Here is a 7,587-nt window from a genome sequence, read left to right as displayed (position 1 = left end):
TATTATTTTTTCTTCTTCTTCTTATCTTCTTCTTCTTCTTCTTCTTCTTCTTCTTCTTCTTCTTCTTCTTCTTATTATTATTATTATTATTATTATTATTATTATTATTATTATTATTATTATTATTATTGTTGTTGTTTTTTTGTTTTGTTACAGAGTTGTCTCTCGAGGAGGGTCTTACGATAGGCACTGTTCTTGGGTCATCTTGTGATGACGGGTCATCTAGTCTGAATTTTGTATATTTGTGTAGCACACCATATTTCAGGTAAATTTTGTTAAAAATAATGGCTGCCTTAGGTGCTCTGTTCCTATATTCTGTCTTCTCAAAGACTTTTATTATCCTTTTTTTCCCGATTACTGCATGTAGCCAGTAATTGGCCAAAGTCATCCTTCATGTTGAGTAGATATATTTAGGAATAATTGTCAAAACATAGCTTTAATATGAAGTTTACTATTTAGGTGAAATTTACAAGTTGGGTAAAAGAATACACTGAACGAGCTACGCGTTTCGGGATTGCTGTCTCCTTTCCTCAGGCTAGAGTGGTGGAAACGATGCTGGCTACGTCCTTATATATGCCAATTTTGGCTCAGTCAGAGATGCAGAGAATTCACATTGGCTTCTTAGGGCACTGGGAGCTGAGTGACTAGTGAGGTTGATAGAATGGCGGATCTTCATTGGCTAAACTGTAGTCTGACTGTAGTTCAGTCAGGCTGCCTTCCCACTCAATAATGGGTGATGAGTCTCCATCTTGTCTTCCGGCAGCTGAGATCTGCTTGATGGGAGGGATCAACGAGAGGGAATGCAGATAAGGCAGGCTGTCCTGTTGCTGACCAGAGCTGTCTTGGGCGATGGTATCTTGATCGGTAGAGATATCTTGGTTGTGGATGTCATTGTTGGTATGGTTACTTCTTAGTGTGTTGTTCCTTCGAAAGGAGGGGAGAAGGAACATTTCCTTGGTAGTGTTAAGTGCCGGTTTTTTCTCTGTATAAGTAGAGTTTAAAGTATTCAATGTCTTCTGCTATGTAGAGCATGGCCGACTATCTTAGCGTTCTTATTTATTTAATCATGTTTCATGTTGTTATTGTGGACGTAGAGGGCATGAGATCTTATGGCACCTTGTTGGACGTGACAGGACAGTCTCATGGCCAAACACACGATGGTCATTCTTATATAACGTCTAAAGCATCCTGGAACAGGGTATGATAGGAATAAACCACGTTGGTCTGACTAAGGATGTCCTGAGTCAGTTGGGCTGCGTTGTTCCTCATCATGAGGGACTTCATCTTTGTGGTCTGATAATAAATAATCAGCTTAACCTCTGTGTTTTAATCCATTGAGGAGTTATGGTTCTTTATTATGCCTCTCATAGCTTTTCTTCTTTTCGGTGATCATGATGCATAAACTCTATAGTAAAGGTTGCTTGTGGTGGTAGTACTCTCGGTGGTTTACTTTGGTAGCAGATGTCCAGGGCTAGCTTGATATCACGGCTAACTTGCCTGTTAGAGTAGCCATTGTTCACGAGGACCTGGGTGACACGGTCAAGTTCTTGATGTACATCAGTCAAAGAGGAGTAGTGGGAGAGAGGCCAGTTGACGTAGGCTTTGATGGTGTAGGCCTTGTACCTAGCAGGGCATTCAATGTCTCCATTTAAAGACTTAATGTGTAATAGTTGTAAATTACATGATTAAATCCATGACCCAAGGGATCAATGGAGAAGCTAGGAGGAGTGTGAGAAACGCCCAGTCAGTCATAAACAGGATGCGAAAGCCAAACCTTTGCAATGTAACATTTTTGCATGAAGAGTAAACACAATACAAAGTATCCCGTGAGAATAGCTGAGTGTCTCACCGGATCCAGATGGCTTCCTGTATTAATGTTGTGTTTACATATTTACATAAATGCTGTGATAACTAAGTATACGTTATCATCAAACATGATATTTTTGTTAGTTCTTGTCAACATCTCGTACGGAATGGTCATCTGACCAAACCATCCATACTCCTGTGATGGAGTTGCTAGTAAACTGTTTTATAAGTTAATTTACATAAACTTATTCAGAAGAAGTAACCTGCAAGTCTAAATATACATAGCACATTGAAGAGACATTTGATTGGAACCATAATGTGTGTTTATAACAGTACCACACAAACAAATGGTGGCAGAGATTAAAATTTAAGAATCAGCTAATCAACTTTAATAACCAGATAATCAACTTTAAGAGCCAGCAATTTAAACTGTAATACTTAGCAGTTACAACAGTAATGCATCTACAATTTTGACAAAGTATCTACGTCCACCGAAGAAATGAATGCATCGAATATCAACTATAAATATTATACAAACTAAGCAACTGGATCTTCAATCAACATCTTAAGAAAACGAAGGAATGGCATTCAATTTTATCAACGTTTATTAAACATTCAAGAATCATATCCAGGAAGCAACACATTCAGCATTATGACAGGGATATCAGACCGAAAACATTCACCCAAACAGCTAAACTCTCGCAAACCAGAGAGAGAGAGAGGAAATGACGACATCGCCCTACGCCCATATAAACTCAAGCTAAGTACACTTCTTTATTCATTTCAGTTTTAGGCAGTAGAGTGTTGTTATCACGAGTTGATCGTCCATTATTGCTGGGGCGAGTTGTTTGCAAATCTTCATTTTTTCTTTCATTAAAGAAAACTGTATTCAACTTCGAATTCTCGTCTAGAATTTTTTTCTCTCTGTGCTAATTCCGTTTTCTTTCAGAAGTTCTCGGGAAATATCTTCATATAAGTATCATTGTTTTGGGGGATTATGTTATAATCTGTAACATATCTTTATTGTTTAGTGCTTATGCGTTTACGCAGTAGACGTCTGTATTCATATAGAGATTTTGATAGGATTGCAAAGAGTCGTAGAGATAGAAAAAAAGTAAAGTAAACATGACGCCTCCTGTGAGCCCGAGTAACCTCACCCCAGGACCTAGTAACCCTGCTCCCATTGTAACACTAGTAAATGCCCATTCAGCTATCCTTCCTTTTCAAGGTCGGGTCAATGGGTTCTTACCTCAGAATGTCGAGTCTTGGATTTCTTCCATCAACGCTCACTTAAATGGTAAACAAATCATAGACTCATTTGTACAATTACAAGAAGCTAAAAGTTTTATAGGCTTTTCTAAAGGAGATGCAAGTGCATATCTGAGGGGAGTTTCCTTTCAAGAGGCAGTTACCTGGGATGATTTCGAAGTTAGGCTGCGTGCGGTGTATGTCGGTGAGGAAGCCTTAGATTTAGTTTTAACATTAAGAAATTCACTTAATCAAGCCACTCTCACTCAATGTTATGGAGAGAGCAGCTCTCATTGCTGATAGGCTAAACGAGTATCAAGATATTTTAGGTAATTCCACTTGGGTTACTAGAGATAACATCTCCGTGAAAGATTTCTTACGATTAATGTATTTAACCTGTATGACACTTATGTTGCCAGAAGCTTTAGTGCGGTGTTTTGATAAAAAGTTAATGCCCGGAAGTACAGAATTGGATGTGTATGAACAGATAAAGAAACACATGTCTAAGTGTACTGATCTTGATCCCTTGTTTACACAAGATTTTGCAAAATATAAAACTAAGTAACAACAAGTAAAAGTAGTTAATAATAGTCAAGTTGCAGGAATGACGTGTTATAATTGCAAACGTCAAGGTCACTTGATCGAAGACTGCAGAACGCGATATTGATCGATACATAATAGTTCAACTCATTCATATAGTCGATGCTACTCGCGTAATCAACAACATAATCCTAGAAATACAGTCAATTCCACAGTCAGTTCCCTAAGGAAATAAAAAGAAAAATCCTCAGTTCAATAAGAAGACACAGCCAAACGTCAATGCAGTTCAAAATAAAAAACAAACAAATAGTGCTTCAAATAACTCTGATCCTGGGCCGTCTAGCCAGAACTCGCAAGGTCAAACTAATTTTCAGAATGTGCAGAGCAAAGCAAATACCACATAATTAACTCCAATGGGGAAGAGAGTGATGTTGGGTTATCGTGTCAACATCAGTAGTATTAAATAATCCATTTAATGTTTTATCAGATCATTGTGATGCAATAGATTTTCCTATAAAACACACAACCGAATCAAATAAATCAGTGCAGGCTCCCGTAGATTTACAACGAATTCACACAAAAAAAAGCCAAAATGAGTTACGACCAACATTATATGCAGTAAATATAGAACAACGATCCTTTACATTATTTTTTTACTCTGGTAGTCCACGTAATATCATGGATTTGAGGACACATCATTTGTTGTTTTCGAGCTTCCCTATAGAGAAGTCCGGAGTAAGGCTCCCGGGTATAGAAAATAATGCATTAAATGTAATAGGAGTAACTCATGTTCAGTACAAGGTCGGTAAGCCCACGTTTGCCGATACCTTTGTTGTTGTACAAAACATTGATATGTATCCAGCTGTAATTATAGGATACCTGTCTATGGGCAATCAAAACATTATCATAGCCCCTGCCAAGCACGGCGTGTATATCAAAGGAAAATTCTATAAGTCTTCTAATACCTTAAAATCAGTTTTGGATAAAAAGGAGACAACAAATAAAACAGTGATATTCGTTGAAGAACCAATAACTTGTCTCATTAATAAAGAAATAATATACGCGACCCAACAGAATTCTCGTTCACCCGTAATATCATCTTGCACGCAATCTATCTCGCAGTACGTAACTTCAAATTTAATAGTGCAAGTAAGGAAAACGTTACCGGGATCTGAAATATTAATCCCTTCCGACACTTTGAAAACTAACGGATTGTCCGCCACACAAGCTATTTATACAGTAGGCTCACAACAACAATGTAATATTGAAGTCTGTAAACATTTAAATACCACTTTAGTAATTCACAAAAATCAACATATCCTGGATGTAGAAGTTTATAAACATCGTATTCTTACCGTCGCTGAAATCAATCACGCTAAATCAGTTGCGGATGAATCCTTTTTGCAATCTATTCAAAAAATCAATAAAGACATTCAAGAAGAAGAAATTCAGCAGAAATATTTTGGACTTTTAACTGAATATCATAATTTTTTTTCCACTACGGATGGATCCTTAGGAAAAACAGATGTTATTGAACATCAAATAAGGTTGAAAGACCAGCAGAAAATTATCTATGTACCCTCGTACAGACTCCCTATGAAATTCCAGAATGAGATAAATGATGAAGTAGGTAAAATGCTAGAAGAAGGAGTCATTAAAAAATCGAACAGCCCTTATAATTTTCCATTAATAGTTGTACCGAAAAAAGATCGAACATGGCGTATCTGCGTAGATTTCCGTCGCCTAAATGAGGAAACGATCCCTGATCGATTCCCAGTGCCATGTACTGACGATATTTTATCTTTGTTAGGTCAGAATAGATATTTCACCAGTTTGGACTTACTTAAAGGCTTTCACCAGATATCATTAGAAGAAAATAGTATCCCATACACTGCCTTCAGCACAGCCAGGGGACATTATGAATTTTTATGTATGCCTTTTGGTTTACGTTGTGCTCCCATAACATTTACTGGAATGATCAACATAGTGTTTGGAGACTTGCTAGGGGATATATTGCATGCCTATATGGATGACCGTGTAATCTTTTCCAATACCTTAGAAGAACATCTACGTAAACTAGAACTAGTACTACAGAGACTAAGACAACATAACTTAAGGGTAAAGATTAGTAAATGTGGGAATTTTTCAAGAGAATTAGTCTATTTAGGTTTACGGTGTCTAGCCAAGGTCTTAAAGTAGTCCACGATAAGGTGTCGGCTATCCGTAACTTTCCGATACCTACTAATGTCAAGGGGAATACAGCAATTTCTGGGTTGTAGTGGATATTACAGGCGTTTAATACGCAATTATCAATAATAGCCGCTCCCCTAACTGATCTTACGAAGAAGGGCATAAATTTCATATGGTCTGAGCAGCATCAACAGGCGTTTAATACATTGAAAGATGAACTGTGTAGTTCTCCTATCTTAAAATTTCCTGACTTCGGTACGGAATTCTTCATTGCAACAGACTCCTCTGACTTAGGAATAGGTGGGGTATTGCTTCAGAAATATGAAGAACAATTTTTCCGAAAGCTTTTTATTCACGAAAACTGAGAACTTCCGAAAGTAAGTATGCAGTAATAGACAAGGATGGGCTAGCTATTGTTGATTCACTAGTGCATTTTAAGTTCATAATATACGGTTATCCCGTCAAGGTTCTTATTGATTATAAACCCCTAACCGACTTCTTTAAAGGCTTTAGTCACAGCCCGAAACGAACTCGGTGGCATTTGATCATTCAAGACTTTGGCGCGAGAATCGGGTATTTACCAGGGAAAGCAAATATCATTGCTGATGCATTATCACGCAACCCCGTGTCATCTTGTACGGAGCCATTAGCTGAATTAATAGATATATCGACATCCATGCCTATTGTTAAAACTGTATCTGAACAGGTAGATCTGGGCTGGAGCGCTGAATTATGAAAGACTGAGCAAAGAAAAGATCAGAAATTAGAAAAATTATACATGCTTTGGAAGGAAATTGTAAGGAAAAGGAATATATAAAGTATACGCAGCAGAATTATATAATCAAGGACAATATTCTGTGTAGATCCGTAACAAGGAAAACCCGCAATACACCACATGTGACCAACGACTAGGTAGTGGTATCAATTTTACTTATATCCACTGTCCTAAATTGGTTGCATGCAAATCCATTGCATGGACACCCGGGGTTCTCCATAATGTCACAGAAAGCCAAATCATTGTTTTATTGGTATACGATGCTTACAGATATAAAAAAAAACACATAGCTAATTGTCGCACTTGTCAGGAAAACAAAGAGCACACGAAAACACCTGTCAGCCTAGGGGCTTATCCCGTGCCCAATCAACCCTTTGAAAAAATACATTTGGATTTATTAACAGGATTTTACGAGTCAGACAGAGGAAATAAGCACCTCTTGGTAATTGTAGATGCTTTGACTCGATATACAGAACTGATAGCGCTTAAAATAAAACTGCGATTGAATGCACTAGGAAGTTTTACGAGTGTTACATTGTAAACATGGAATTCCACACATGATAATCTCAGACTCGGGTGGAGAATTTAATAATAATTTCCTTACCTCATTGTGTGAATTCCTTAGCATAAAGAAAATCAATACCATGATCTATCACCCAGAGTCGAATGTGCTGGTGGAAAGAGCGAATAGGAAGGTTTTAAACATATTAAGATTAACACTAGGGGGATCAGACCCCAACTGGGATTTTGCAATACCTGCGGTATTAAGTACTCTGAATCACTCATATAATATATCAATTAAAATGTCGCCGCATGAGGCATTATATGGTACCCCACTTAGAACGCCTTTCCATGTATTAACGCCTACAACTAATTTATCAAATCCTTTAAAAGAATGTATAAATGCAAGCAAAAGTCATTTTGATATACTTCAAAAGAATTTAAAAGAATCACTAATCATAATGAAAAGGAATCATGATAAAATAACGAAGCCTACTAAAATATATACAGTGGGTGATAATGTATAC

This window comes from Palaemon carinicauda, chromosome 34 (genome assembly GCF_036898095.1).
Source record: "Palaemon carinicauda isolate YSFRI2023 chromosome 34, ASM3689809v2, whole genome shotgun sequence".
Lineage (NCBI taxonomy): Eukaryota > Metazoa > Arthropoda > Malacostraca > Decapoda > Palaemonidae > Palaemon > Palaemon carinicauda.
The sequence above is the reverse complement of the archived record's forward strand: the minus strand, read 5'-3'. Positions refer to the sequence as shown.